The following is a 16,362-nucleotide window of genomic DNA, read 5'->3' on the forward strand; positions in this document are numbered from 1 at the left end:
TAATAGATATTGAAAATATATTGCAGTGAGAAGCAGAAATCAGCAGTCTTCAGACATGCTCATTAAGAATACACAGATATAACTATGAACCATTCAGTCTTTGTGCTCTGGGCTGTTATAAGTTGTGTCATACAGAGACACCCGAGGGCTCCAACTCTTCTCACTGACAGTGCAGACCTGTTGTTCAATCATTCCACTTTGTTGTTCAGGAGTCATTTGATTTTTCTACCCTGTAAGATCCAATTGCTCCCATTGTATGAAATAATTATATTGAATAATGTCATGTACCTAGGCAGAAAAAAATTCTTCTACTTCTTCTCCAGAATGGAAAAGATCTTCTGCAGTTTATCTGGTTTGCAAGTATTGGCCTTTCCTCCAAATATGAATTTACTGTCACCGTGTCCACGTGTCCATATGGTGCAATGTGCAGAACATGTTAATGAGGGTTGAGGCGTTCATCAAAATCAGTGTTGTCTTCTGCACAGTGCTATCAACTAATGGGATATTTTCCTGCCAAATTAATAATACCACACGATGCTGTTAAAGTAAAATTTGTATACTCTGGTTTGTTAAATAGTTGTGGTGGGATCACCCATAGGGTACACACAAACAGACATTCCATTATTTTGTTTCTGCTCTTAATCTAATAATCCATGTTGCTTATATATATCAGAAAATATTTGTAACCAGATGTAAACAGTGGGCGCTATCATTTTACTTGGCCCATCTTGTGATTATGTGGCAAATTGATTGGTGAATCCTGAAAGGGAAAAAAATATCATGTATGATTGAGGAGGAGTCTTAAAGTGGAGAGTAGGTTGGGAATGAGGGTCCTGGAAACATGAGAAGGACCAGGGCAATCATAAAGCAGGCCATAGGACTGCTGAAAGTGCAATTCTGATGTCTTGACCAATCCAGTTGAATATTGCAGTACAAGCCACAGAGGGTGTCAAAGGATACAACGAGATATAGAACGGTTGGAGACTTGGGCGGAGAAACGACAGATGGAGTTTAATCCGGAAAAATGCGAGGTAATGCACTTTGGAAGGTCTAATACAGGGAGGAATTATACAGTAAATGGCAGAACCCTTAAGTGCATCGACGGGCAGAGGGATCTGGGTGTACAGGTCCACAGGTCACTGAAAGTTACAACGCAGGAGGATAAGGTAGTCAGGAAGGCATATGGCATGCTTGCCTTCATCAGCAGGGGTATTGAGTATAAAAGCTGGGAAGTCATGCTGCGGCTGTATAGAACCTTGGTTAGGCCACACTTGGAATATTGCGTGCAATTCTGGTCAGCACATTACCAGAAGGATATGGAGGTGTTGGAGAGGGTGCAGAGGAGGTTTACCAGGATGCTGCCTGGTCTGGAGGTTATTAACTATGAGGAGAGGTTGGAGAAACTTGGATTGTTCTCACTAGAGCGAAGGAGATTAAGGGGCGACTTGATAGAAGTTCACAAAATTATGAGTGGCATGGACAGAGTAGATAGTCAGAAGCTTTTTCCCAGGGTGGAAGAGTCAGTTACTAGGGTACATAGATTTAAGGTGAGAGGAGAAAACTTTAGAGGAGATGTGCGGGGCAAGTTTTTTACGCAGAGGGTAGTGAGTGTCTGGAATTCGCTGCTAGAGGAGGTGGTGGAAGCAGGTACGATAGTGGTGTTTAAGAGGCAACTTGACAAATACATGAATAGGATGGGAATAGAGGGATACGGACCACGGAAGTGCAAAATGTTTTAGTTTGACAGGCAATATGATCACCGCAGGCTTGGAGGGCTGAAGGGCCTGTTCCTGTGCTGTACTTTTCTTTGTTCTTCTTTGTTCTTTGATTGTCAGGGGAATTGCCATGCGAGGACATAGGGGTGCTGCTAACCTCCTCAAATGACAATGACAGAGATGAATATGTGGAAGAGGACAGAGATATCGTGGCACCTCTCTACGATGCCAGGCCAATGGAGAGATGTGTCTGGGCAGTCAGAGACAACCTCATCTTCAATTGTTTTGCCTAGGAATGAGGCACCCACATGACCATCAGTACATGACCTGCAAACCTTTGCCTACCCTGGAATATGCACCTGCTTCTGCCAGCCTCCATCTGGAGCCACCTCAATACCTACACCCTCTACCCCCAGAAGGCCAATGGACTAGGCCTTTATCACACAGGATGAAAAGAGCTGACTACCTCCAAGGATACAGGCTTCTCGCTGGCATAAAAGTCACTGAAGCTATGAACCATCTTTCTGCTCCTTTCCCACATGGGAAGGCCAACAGATGCTACATGTTCAGCCATGTCACATTGTCTTGAGAATACAAAGCATCTAATAAATACTGACCTCTACCACACTGCCACATTGTTGCCTATTCAGGTGAAATGTCCCTCAGTCCTCTTCATTCGGTAGAGATTGACAATCATGAAGCATGACAGTACAATATGCCTCTGAATGAGGATGTCCCAAAAAATGCAAATGATGAACACTATTGTTGAATCCTGGTCACCAGTTTAGTTGGACTAATGGATCCATGTTGCAGGCTTGTTTCAGGATGACTGAGTTGGTGCCATAGACAGAGTGCATCGGCAGGCAGTTCCTATGTGGAACACATTCTATTTATTTACAAAGGAACTCAGCAGCTGCACTTGTGTGCTTACAACTCAAACCCTGACTCTACATTACAGACTCTAACTTTAAACTATCCTACTGGCTACTGACCACTAAGGTAGCCCGCGCTACTCTGTTATTGGATACTGAGATCATGTGATCTTCCATTATAACATTCCTCTTAAAGGTATAATACACATCAGATTACCACAGCTATAATAAGTGGGCAAACTATAATGTGAAATGCATAAACATAAGTTCACAGTGTCTCAACAGCCGTACCAGCATTGTGCCCCCAGAATGTCTTAATTTTTCGTTTACGCCTATTATGACTTGGTACGACCCTGACATCAGTAGCTGATGAGGAGGCAGGCTACTGAGAGCAGTGCTCTGTTGCATGTGATAACTTTGGCAGGCGTCCTCTGGTGGTCCAAGGCCTTAAGGAGCCTGGCTTACTAGGGATCTCCTGCACGAGTTCTGGGGTACCCCCCTCAGCCTCGTCTACTGAAGGCTTTGGGATTACCTGTAGAGAAGATGAGGAGTCCCTGATCACCCTGAAAATGTCCTGAGAGGAAGCTGGCTGGCATTTCTCCTCCCTCCCGGTAAGCAATGGCACCTCCCTGTCTCCCTGAGGAGGAGGGGCACCTGGAGGGAGGTCTAGGTGCCTTGTTCCCCTCTCACATAGTCACTGCTGTATGGAGCCCATGTCCAGAGTGATGGAATGCAGGTCCTCAAGTAGGTCAGTATAAAATCTCTCTCTGTTTCTCTCTCTACAGATGCTGCCTGACCTACTGAGTATTTCAAGCATTTTCTGTTTTCTTCCTGTTGCCCATCTGTGTAAGATGATGAACATGTAGCTAATCAAACCTGTTGAGGATGGGGTAGCTTTATATGATGCCCTTGTAGGGCGCACACGGTCAGCAGGCCAGGCAGCAGTCGGGAAACGGGCCCCCAACCACGACCATCCCCCCCGACCGCGATTTCATGCTGGCCTGCCAATTAACAGCCGGCCAGTGTGAAAAGCATGCTGTAAAGCTCAGCGCTGCCAGGGTGGAGACGGTAAGAGGGCGGGCGACAACGTTACAGTGGGCGCGGGTGAGCACTTCCACTGAGCTCCCTGAAGGTGGACAGCTGCCTCATGGAGCTGCAGACCTGCAAATAATAAAAGAAAGCACAAAGAAGCTGTAAAAAATGTCCATGCAGCACCTGAAAGCATACCTCACAAAAATGTAATCCGCAGATATTTATTTTTATTTTCTTTCCTAACAGGGATTTCATCCCATCCTTGGAAGAGGTTTCATCAAAAATGTAAAGACCGCCTGGCCGATTGGCCCATCCGCCAACCGTAAGGGTGGATGGGCCACGAAAAGTCACTGACAATTGCGCCGTTAATGGTTAGGGTTTTCAGTTCATGCTTACAAGCATCCTTGAAATGGAGTTTTGGGCATCCTTATGGTCATCTGGCTCCAGCTATCTCGCCATACAGAAAATCATTGGGAATGTGGCCATCTACCACCCTGCTAAGGTGCCCAAGTAGCAAGTTGCCTCTGCTTGATGAGTGCCAACCGACTTAGGGGTTCAGCTTTGCCAATTCAGAGGACTGCCACATTCTTGATTTTGTCCTTCCATGATATGCCCAGAATGTGCCACAAACAGAGAAGATGCAAGTTGTTGAGCTTCCTTTCTTGATAGCTGTAGGTCATTCACGTTTCACAGCATACAAGGTGCTAAGAACACAGGTCTCATAAACCCGCATCTCGCCCTTAGAGTTAGCCAGGTGTCGTTCCAAGCACATTTTGTGAGTTGGCCCAAGGTGGGAGTTGCTTTCCCTATGTACGTATCGAGCTCAGCATCAAGAGACAGAATGTCTGTTACCATGGACCCAAGGTAGTAGAATTCATTAACCATTTCCAGTGGGGTTTTATTTAGTGTAATCAGGGACGGAGATGTGACACACTGTCCCATGACCACAGTTTTCTTGACATACAAACATACATATGAACATACAAATTAGGAGCAGGAGTAGTCCACTCGACCCTTCGATCTGCTCCATCATTCAATAAATTCGTGGCTGATCTGATTGTAACCTCCCACCCACACCCAGTAACCCTTCACTCCCTTGTTTATCAAGAGTCTAGCTACCTCTGCCTTAAAAACATTCAAAGACTCTGCTTCCACTGCCTTTTGAAGAAAGAAGTTCTAAAGACTCATTACCCTCTGAGGGAAAAACTTTCTTCTCATCTCTGTCTTAAATGAGTGACACTTCATTTGTGAGTACTGACCCCTAGTTCTAGGTTCTCCCATAAGAGGAAACATCCTCTCCACATCGACCCTATCAAGACCCCTCAGAATCTTATATGTTTCTATCAAGTCGCCTCTTACTCTTCTAAACTCCAGCGGATACAAGCCTAGCCTGTCCAATCTTTGGACCTTCTCTGAAACCTTCTCTGAACTGCTTCTAATGTATTTACATTCTTCCTTAAATAAGGAGACCAATACCGCATACAATATTCCAGATGTGGCCTAACTAGTGTCCTGTACAACTTTTAAAAAATTAATTTACAGTATGTGGGCGCCACTGGCTAGGCCAGTATTTATTGCCCATACCTAATTGCCCTTGAGAAGGTGGTGGTGAGCTGCCTTCTTGAACTGCTACAGTCCATGTGATGTAGGTACACCCACAGTGCTGTTAGGGAGGAAGTTGCAGGATTTTGACCCAGCGACAGTGAAGGAATAGCAATGTATTTCCAAGTCAGGATGAAGACTGGCTTGGAGGAGAACTTCAAGGTGGTGGCGTTCCCATTCTATCTGCTGCCCTTATCCTTCCAGATGGTAGCTGTCGTGGGCTTGGAAGGTGCTGCCTAAGGAGGCGTGTTGAGTTCTTGCAGTGCATCTTGTAGATGTTACATACTGCTGCCACTGTTCGTTGGTGGTGGAGGGAGTAAATGTTTGTAGATGGGGTGCCACTCAAGTGGGCTGCTTTGTCCTGGATGGTGTCAAGCTTCTTGAGTGTTGTTGGAGCTGCACTCATCCAAGCAAGTGGAGAGTATTCCATCACACTCCTGACTTCTGCCTTGTAGATGGAGAACAGGTTTTGGGGAGTCAGGAGGTGAGTTACTCGCCACAGGATTCTTAGCCTTTGACCTGCTCTTGTAGCCACAACTGGCACATAACCTCCCTACTTTTGTAATCAATTCCCCTCACAATAAACAATAACATTCTATTAGCTTTCTCACTTACTTGCTGTACCTGCAGACGAGCCTTTTGTGGTTCATGCACGAGGATACCCTGATCCCTCTGAACCTTAGAGCTCTGCAATTTCTCACAATTTAAATAATGAGCTTCTTTTTTATTTTTCCTGCCAAAATGGACAAGTTGTCCACATTATAGTCCATTTGCCAAAACCTTTGCCCTCTTACTTAACCTATCTATGTCCCTTTGTAGCTTCCTTAAATGTTCTCTTCACAACTTACTTTCCTACCTATCTCTGTATCATCACCATATTTAACAACCATACTTTCGGTCCCTTCACCCAAGTCATTCATATAAATAGCAAAAAGTTGAGGCCTCAGCACTGATCCCTGTGGCACACCACTCGTTACATCCCACCAACCAGAAAAACACCTATTTATGCTTACCCTCTATTTCCTGTTCATTAGGTAATCTTCAATCTATGCCAATATGTCATCCCTGACACCATGAACTTTTATTTTCTGCAGTAACCTTTGACATGGCACCATATCAAACACCTTCTGGAAATCTAAGTACAGTACATCTACCAGTTCCCCTTTATCCACAGCACGTGTGACTCCTTCAAAGAACTCCAATAAATTGAGTAAACATGATTCCCCTTTCACAAAACCATGTTGATGCTGCCTGATTGCCTTGCATTTTTCTATGTGCCTTGCCATAACATCTTTAATGATAGCTTCCAACATTTTCCCTATGACAAATGTTAAACTGGCCTGTAGTTTTCTGCTTTCTGTCTCCATCCCTTTTTGAATAAGAGTTACATTTGCTATTTTCCAATCTAGTGGCACCTTCTCCGAATCCAAGGAATTTTGGAAAACTGAAACCAACGCATCAACTATCTCACCAGCCGCTTCTGTTAAGACCTTAAGGTGAAGTTCATCAGGACCAGGAGATTTGTCAGCCTGCAGCCCCAACAGTTTGTTAAGTACCACTTCACTGATTGTAATTTTCCTGAGTTCCTCCCTCCTTTCAATTTCCTGATTTACAGTTATTTCTGGAGTGTTACTTGTATCTCCTGTAGTGAAGGCTGTGGCAAAACATCTGTTCAATTGATTTGCCATCTCTTTATTTTCCATAATTAATTCCCCAGATTCACTTTCTACAGGACCAGCACTCACTTTGTTCACTTTTCTTATTTAAGTATCTATAGAAACTCTTATTATTCATCTTTATATTTCTAGCTAGCTTTCTCTCATACTCTAATTTTTCCCTCCTTCTGTTTATAGTTGAGGAGATCAAATTACAGGCAAATTACAGGAAGAGACAATCCATGAGTTCTTTGTATCTGAGTTTCCGTGTGAGCAACTAACATGGCATCATCAGCTTAGAAGAGTTCCCTGATCAAGATGTGCTGTAGTTTTGTCTTTGCTTTCAGTCTGGACACATTGTGGAGCTTACTGTCTGACCTAGTTGCAGGTAAACTCCTTTCTTATCTGCAGGGAAAGCCAAGGTCAGGAGCATGCAGAAAAAAATACCAAACAAAGTAGGGGCTAGGACAAAGCCCTGTTTCACTCCATTCCTCACCCTGAAACTATCAGAAGTGGGGGCATCAACCTGTACAGTGCAGCGCATGTTATCATGGAGGGAGCGAATGAGACTGGGAGCTTTGGCGAACAGTCAATTCTCCCCAAAATCCTGTAGAGTCCTGCTCTGCTGATAGTGAATGCTATAGTGAGATCTATGAAAGCAAGGTAAGGTGCTTTATATATCCTATTCCTTATGCTTCTCTTGTAGCTGGCATATGGAGAAGATTATGTGTACTGTAGATCTTGCATCATGGAAACATGCTTCAAGATATATTCGGTCTGTATGTAGATGGATTCTTTTAAGCATGACCCTGTAGTACAAGGGTATCTGGTATAGCAAGGGTTACTGTGGGACTGGGAAACAGTACCATCCACAGTGTTATGTAAAGAGACACATGACTTGAGACTAGGGTCAGTTATTTCTTAGACAGAGGCCTGTGTAGGAGCAAGCAAGGCTATACCCTGTATATATGTATATATGCATATAGTTATGAGTTATCAAAAAACACATAATGTTCAATCATACAAAACTCAGAGCCTCATCACATGACCTACTGAACATACAACATACAACATGGTGGCAACAATGAAAAAGCTCAGAGAAGCTGGAGCAGAAATTCAAAGGCTGGAAAATGAAAGGAGCAGCATTCTGACCTGACTGAAAGCACATGATGTGAAGACACACAGGGAAACCGCCTGAAAGAAACTCCATTTCAGAGTTGGAAGCAGAAAAGCAGAAAAAATACAGGACTGACGGTGTTGTATCTAAATGCACGCAGTATACGAAATAAGGTAAATGAGCTTGTGGCGCAGATTGAAATTGGCAGGTATGATGTGGTGGGCATCACGGAGACATGGCTGCAAGGGGATCAGGACTGGGAGCTAAATATCCAAGGATATACATCCTATCGAAAAGATAGGCAGGTTGGCAGAGGGGTTGGGGTTGCCTTGTTAGTAAGAAATGAAATTAAATCGATAGCAAGAAATGATGTAGGGTCAGATGATGTAGAATCTGTGTGGGTAGAGTTGAGGAACCGCAAAGGTAAAAAAACCATAATGGGAGTCATGTACAGGCCTCCGAACAGTAGGGGCACAAGATACACCAGGAGATAGAAAAGGTGTGTAAGAAAGGCAAGGTTACAGTGATCATGGGGGATTTCAATATGCAGCTAGACTGGGAAAATCAGGTTGGTAGTGGATCTCAAGAAAAGGAATTTGTGGAATGTCTACGAGACGGCTTTTTGGAGCAGCTTGTGGTTATTAAAGGTTATGGGGAGAAGGCGGGAGAATGGGTTTGAGTAACTTATCAGCCATGATTGAATGGCAGAGCAGACTCGATGGGCCGAATGGCCTAATTTCTGCTCCTATGTCTTATGGTCTTATGGTCTAAAAAACATCCACTGTGCAGCAGAGGACTCCACAAGATTTTATAGAGGTCCATTGTGAATACCCCCAGTGTGCATGGTCAAAACACCTCGCAGGGGTGAGCAAAGAATTCAGTTCTAGGCCAGGACCAGTTTAAAAAGCTTCTGTGCTGCAAAAAAGTCAAAACAGTCCATTTCTTAAAGCACAATGTCCAGCCCAGATTCAGCATTGGAATAATACCACATGGTGGCCAAGCTCGTTGTAAGAAAAAAAAGAGCAGATGGTTTAAAAACCTCTGGCAAAGCTGGGAATCCACTCTAAAAGACCTGACAATCCTCCAGTATTGTAGAGAAGGCCCAGAGTAGTTGAGTAAGTTGTTGCACAAAAGTAAAGTCAAAGAGTTCGGGATAGCCATCGCTGCAGGAGCCCGCTAAAATGTGTCAAGCAAGGGAAGACTCTTTGAAAGACTATTACTGCGGTGCCATCTTTAAAACCTGCACAGCATATAAAGCTGTACTCATCTGAACTTTAAAGCAACCATGGACAACAAATTAACATTACCAGATGAATTTGGACTGATCCAAGGGCCAGGCCAAACACAAAATTGAAGACTTTGGTAGAAAAGATTCTTAAGATACATGATAGCTTCAGGATTAGATAAAAATACAGAAGCTGAACAAGTGAATACACTACTTTATTCAGAATGTCCGATAGCCAATGATATTATTGTGAGGCAAGGAATAAACAAATACTCAGGTAAATTTGATGAAGTTACAAAGTCATTCAATACATATTTTAATCTAAGAAGCAACAAAATTTTAGAGGGAGTGAAATTCAATAAATGTATCCAACAACCTGGAGAAGTAGTTGACTCTTTCATAAATGAATTATGCAGATCGGCTGAAGGCTGTGACTATGGTGACCTTAAGTCAGAACTCATAAGGGACAGAATTGTTGTTGGAGTGGCTGATGATGCCCTTTCAGACATATTGCCAAGGGAGAACTGACTCTAGAAAACACCATTAAATAGTCAAACAGTCTGAAATCCTCCAACAGCATCAATCCATTTTACATGGCGAAAACAAGCCATGGTACGGAGCAACCCCAACAGCCTAGCTAGTGAAACAACAGATAGGCAGAGAGACTCCAGGCCAAGGAAGGCAATACATAAACTGATCACATGAGGGTGGAAAACCATGTCAGCACTGTGGGGCCACAGGCAAGGGCAATTACCAGTGTCTCAGTGCAGCGTTCCAACTGCAACTGGCTGGGACACTTCGGAAAGCTATGCAAAGCTAAGACACCCAGATGGGTGGAGGATCCCAAGACAATCCATGCGATTGAGTGATCACACCAGGATGAGACCCAATCATGCTTCTTGTGTGAGGTCAAGGGTCCTGGATTCTGTTTTTGGAATGTGGATACCTTAGTAAACGGTCACCTCACCACCTTCAAATTGGACACAGGAGCCAGTGTTATAGTCTTCTTGGACAAGGAATCATGGCTGGTGACACAATGCCCCATGCCACCCATAACACAGCTGTACAGAGCAGGTGGCATCAAGCTCCCAGTTAGATGTACATTGCAGATGTCACTCCAATCCAAAAAAAAATAAATACAAGAGACATTATTTGTAGTCCACGATCAAGAATTTCCCTTTTAAGCAGAAAGGCCTGTATCAACCTCAACCTTCTTCAGAAAACTGATGAGGTCAACCAGCAATGATCTGGTTCCAAATTTAAGAATGGGCTTCCCAAATTTTTCACTGGATTGGGGCGAATGAGGACAACGTGCACGTTAAGGGAGGATGCCAAGCCCCTGTGCCTGTTCATGCCATGGAAAATAGCATACCTGCTCAGGAGGCAAGTGCAGCAACAACTAGGCTACATGACCAAAATGGGGGTCATCTTCCCCATCACTCAGTCGAAGGAATGGTGTTTCAGGATAGTCTGAGTTCTGAAGCCAAGTGGGTCCTTCTATATCTGTGTCAATCTGACACAACTCAACAAGGCAGTGGCGGGAGATGTCCTCGGTGGATGACAGCCTGACCAAGCTCTCTAGAAGCATGGTGTTTTCAAAACTCAATGCTAACAGAGGCTTCTGGAAACTTCCACTAGACAATAAATCCAGATTGCTGGCTACATTTATCACCCCTTTTGGCAAATTCTGTCTCAACTGCTTGCCATTCAGCATTACCTCGGCACCCGAGATTTTTCAATGCACGATGTCAGCCATTTTGTAAGGCTTGGAGAGTGTCACCTGCCATATGGGTGATTTTGGTCCATTGCACAATTGTGGAGAAACAAGACAGGAGGCTCACGGCAAAGGAGTTGAATAAAAACTTTGCATCAGCCTTCGCGGTAGAAGGTACTAATGGCATTACAAAATTACTAAATAATCAAGGGGCAAAACGGAGGGGGGGAAATAAATATAATAACTATCTCTAGAGAAAATTACTAGGGAAACTAATGGGGCTAAAGGCCGATAAGTCACCTGGACCTGATGGGCCGCATCCTAGGATATTAAAGCAAATAGCTGCAGAGATAGTGGACGCACTGATAGTAATCTTCCAATAATCCTTATATTCTGGAAAAGTCCCAGAGGATTGGAAAACTGCCAATATAATACCCTTATTCAAAAAGGGAGGGAGACAAAAAACAGGTAACTATTGGCCAGTTAGCTTAACATCTGTCATTGGGAAAATATTGGAGTCTATTATAAAGGATGTAATAGCAGAGCACTTAGAAATGCATAATTTAATCAAGCAGAGTCAGCATGGCTTCATGAAGGAGAAATCATGCCTGACAAATTTATTAGAATTCTTTGACGACGTAACAAGCAGGATAGATAAAGAGAACCAGTAGATGTAATATATTTGGATTTCCAAAAGGCATTCGATAAGGTACCACACATAAGGCTACCTTAAGATAAGAGCCCATGGTGTTGGAGGTAGTATTTTAGCATGGATAGAGAACTGGCTAACTAATAGATGACAGATTTGGGCATTTTCAGGATGGCAACCTGTAACTAGTGGAGTGCCACAGGGATCAGTGCTGGGGCCACAATTATTTACAACATATATTAATGACTTAGATGAGGGAAGTAAATGTAGTATTGCCAAGTTTGCAGACGACACAGAAATAGGTGGGAAGGCAAGTGGTGAGGGTGACACAAGGAGTCTATCGAGGGATATAGACAGGTTAAGTGAGTGGGCAAAAATGTGGCAGATGGAATATAATGTGGGAAAATGTGAGGTTATGCACTTTGGCAGGAAGAATAGAGGAGCTGAATATTATTTAAGCGATAAAAGACTGCAGAAAGCTGCAGCACAGAGGGATTTGGGAGTCCTTGTGCATGAATCCCAAAAAGCTAACATATAAGTTCAGCAGGTAATAGGTAAGGCAAATGGAATGTTGGCCTTTATTTCAAAGGGAATGGAGTATAAAAATAGGGAAGTCTTGCTAAAACTATACAAGGCTAGTTAGACCACACCTAGACTACTGTGAACAATGTTGGTCCCCTTATCTAAGGAAAGATATACTGACATTGGAGGCAGTCCAGGGAAAGTTCATCAGGTTGATCCTGGAGATGGAGGGATTTTCTTAGGAGGAGTTATTGAGTAGGCTAGGCCTGTATTCATTGGAGTTTAGCAGGTGAACTTATTGAGACATATAAGATTCTTAGGGGACTTGACAGGGTAGATGCTGAGAGGTTGTTTCCCCTTGTGGGAGAGTCTAGGACCAGAGGGCATAATCTCAGAGTAAGGGGGCAACCATTTAAAACAGAGATGAGGAGGAATTTCTTCTCTCAGAGGGTAATCAATCTGTGGAATTCTTTACCGCAGAGGGCTGTAGAGGCTGCATTGTTAAGTTTATTCAAGGGTGAGATAGGCAGATTTTTAATCATTAAAGGAATCAAGGGTTATGGGGAAAAGGAAGGAAAGTGGAGTTGAGGATTATCAGATTAGCCATGACCCCATTGAATGGCAGAGCAGACACGATGGGCCGAATGGCCTACTTCTGTTCCATGTCTTATGGTCTTATGGTCTGTGCTAGGATACTTGCAGGAAGCAGGGCTATCACTGAATAAGAAATGTGAGTTCACCAAGATCTCTATTCAGTTCTTAGTTCTTTGCCAGTAGCAAAGGCATCACAGCGGACTCGCAAAAAAACGAAAGCTATCAGCGAGTTCCCAACACCCTCATCTATTCCAGACCACTAGAGATTCCTGGGCATGGTGAACCAGTTGGTGAAATTTCTACCTTACCTGTTGCAGGTCCCCTGCGACATCTCATTAAATGCCAGGCACGGTGCTGGGATGCACACCGGGAGCAAGCGTTTGGGCATATCAAAAGACATATGCTGCTCTCACCCAATGTTTTGGCTCATTATGACCCATCCCTGACCATTATGACCCATCCCTGACCACTACTATAGCAGCGGATACCTCGTCCATGGTCCTGGGGCAGTTTTATTTCAATGACAACTAGATGGATGTCACTGACCAGTATATTATGCATCGAGAGGGCTGTTAGACATGAGGTACGCTTTGCTGTTATCGAAAAAGAAGCACTCGCAGGCATATGGGATTGTAAGAAGCTCTCTGACTACCGTATTGACCTGAAAGTCACCATTGAAATGGATCATAAACCACTAGGCTCACTGTTAGACGAGAAGGAACTTGTAAAGACGCCCCCCAGAATTGAGAGATTCCATTTGCATCTCATAAGGTTTGCATATGAGACAGTGTATGTCCAAGGGAAACATCAGACGAGATATACTATCCAAGGCCACAGTCAACCTTCCTGTGGCACATGATGTCAACCTGGTTGAGAAGCTTGTGTCGTACTCTCAATTGGTAAGAAGCCAACTGTCGGTTACCTCAGGGAAACTTCAGCATATCTGCGAGGAGCAGATACAAGATGAGGGGTGTGTCCACATCTGCTTTGTGAATAAGGGTTGCCACAGAGAGGCCAGGTGGAAGCATCATGAAAATTTGGTTTGAACAGCAGAAACACTTTACCCTGATAGGTAACCTGCCAGTGTACAACGAGCAGTTGGTCATTCCAGTCTCCCTTCAGATGGAGATTCTCTAAAAAATTCACCAAGGCCACCTGGGCACTACAAAGTGCAGAGCACGTGCCCAATCTGCAGTAAGGTGGCCGGGCTTATCAATTGGGCATATTGAAGAAATGGTCGTAAACTGCCAGGTGTGTGAGCTGCACAGGCTGGACCAGAGAGAAAGAGCCCCTCATCCCTACATAGTTTCCTACTAGGCCTTGGGAACAGTTGGGAATCAATTTATTTATCTTTAATGGAAAGTCCTTCCTCACTGTGGTTGACTACTTCTCCCAATGGATCGAGGTGAAACAATTAGACACGGCAGCCACTGAGGCAGTTGTGAGATCCTTGAAGAGCCATGGCATCCCAGAGCAGGTGGTGCCTGATAATGGCCCACAATTTGCAAATGAATGCTTCATCCCATTTTCCATCTGTTATGGTTTTCAATACTGTACCAGCTCCCCAATGTATCCACAATCGAACAGTGAGGTGGAAAGGGGCATCCACACCATTCTGAGAAAGAACAACTTCCCTATGGCATTTTTAACTTATAGATACACCTTGCTGCACTAGCCCCATGGATTAGCCCCATCAGGGCTCCTGATGGGCAGAAAGCTCCACACCCAACTCCCAATACTGCCAAAGAAACTAATCCACAGGTTGGAAGTCAAGAGCAACCGAAACATTTAGGACCAAGTACAGTCCTACAGGCAGTGGCAGACTTCTGCATACAATAGAAGGTACTGCACTAGAAAGCTGCCACAGCTACTCAAAGGGGACAGGTGTGGATCAGCGACCTTAAAAGAGAGGGTGCCATTGTTTGTAAAGATGATGACCAGCCAAGGTCATACCTCATCCATACACCAGAAGGTATGATCAGGAAGAACGCGAGGAGCCTCCTCCTCATCCCTCGAAGGGGGACGTTCTACCATACGCTTGAGCGAATTAGAAGAAGAGAACCAAGTGCCAGAAACATACGGACATATGAAAATACGATCAAGGAGCAGGAGTAGGCCATTCAGCCCCTCAAGTCTGTTCTGCCATTTAATAAGATCATGGCTGATCTGATAGTAACCTCAAATCTGCATCCCACCTACCCCCGATAACCAGTCACCCTTTGCACACCGAGAATCTATCCACCTCTGCCTTAAAAATACTCAAAGACTCTGCTTCCTCCACCTTTTCAGGAAGAGAATTCCAAAGACTCACAGCCCTCTGAGTGAAATTTTTTTGCCTCATATCTGTTTTAAATGGGCAACCCCTTATTTTTAAACACAGACTACAACTCAAACTTCAAATTAAAAAAGGCTGCCCAAATCAACAGAGCCTCCCATTCCTCTGAATGTGACCAGAATAAGATATGGAAGATTGTCAAGCCTCCAGACCTTCTGAATTTATAAATCAGAGGCTTGAAGGGTGGAGGAGGGGTAGCACGATTGTAATGGGTAAAGACTTGGGGAGAGGTGCAGGATAAGGGTATCTGGCATAGCAAGGATTAATGTGGGATAGGAAACATAACTGTCCACAGTGTGATGTAAAGAGACACATGACCTGAGACTAGAGTCAGTTGTGGACTGGACAAAGACCTGGATAGAAGCAAGCATGAAGCTAGCTCATAGCTTGGGCTACACCCTGTATATATGTAGATAGTTATGCGTTATCAATAAACACTTAATACTAAACCATAGAAGACTCAGAACCTCTTTGCGATACCTAGTGAACATACAACATTACAACATACAACAGACTCCATCCAGCAAAGGCATTCCCGGTGACGCAAAAGCATACGATGCTGCTGTAGTTGTTGCAATCTCCTCTGTAGCCTTTGGTTTTGTATAATATGATGATTTTTGTATCTCACATGCCCTGTAGGATGGATCCTAACTTCCAACAGAGAAGAAGAAGGTCATAAAGGTGTACAGTCGATGGGACTTTCCATGCTTTTGCAGCTCAGCTGAAATTCCATCCTTGCCCAGTGCCTTTTTGCTTATTGAGCACTCAATGGCTTTTTCGAGCTCAAATTATGAGCGCTCTTCATCTAACACAGCTATGACAGGAAGCTGTGGGATAGCATCAAACACAGACTGGGAGATTTCCATCTTACGGGAGTACAGCTCACAGTAGTGTTCAACCCAGCAGGACATCTATTTGCTTCTGTTGGTGATTACTTCACCATTTGCCAATTTCAGGGAAGCAGCTTTGGTGATGGTAGGACCAAGTGCCACCTCGATCCCATCATACATAGCATGCTGATATCCACTGGCACAGTCAATTTGGATTTCTTGACATAGATTGATCAAGTGCTTATTTACACTGTATCTCTTTTCCCTTTACACGACTGTCTTGGCTACTTTTAAGTCATGCAGTGTTCTGGCTGTTGGGTTTATGGTGTGCATCAGGCAGGTTTTCCTTTTTGGCTTCAATGACAGATGCCATCACAGCTGAGCAGGTGTCAAACCAATCTTTGTTGTGGGTTCTGCCTTTACCAAACACTGCTGCCGTTGTTTCATAAATGGTTAAGCCTATCAAATTCCAAGCTTCATCAACATCAACGTCAGCATTT

The sequence above is a fragment of the Cetorhinus maximus genome, chromosome 1 (genome assembly GCF_964194155.1).
Source record: "Cetorhinus maximus chromosome 1, sCetMax3.hap1.1, whole genome shotgun sequence".
Lineage (NCBI taxonomy): Eukaryota > Metazoa > Chordata > Chondrichthyes > Lamniformes > Cetorhinidae > Cetorhinus > Cetorhinus maximus.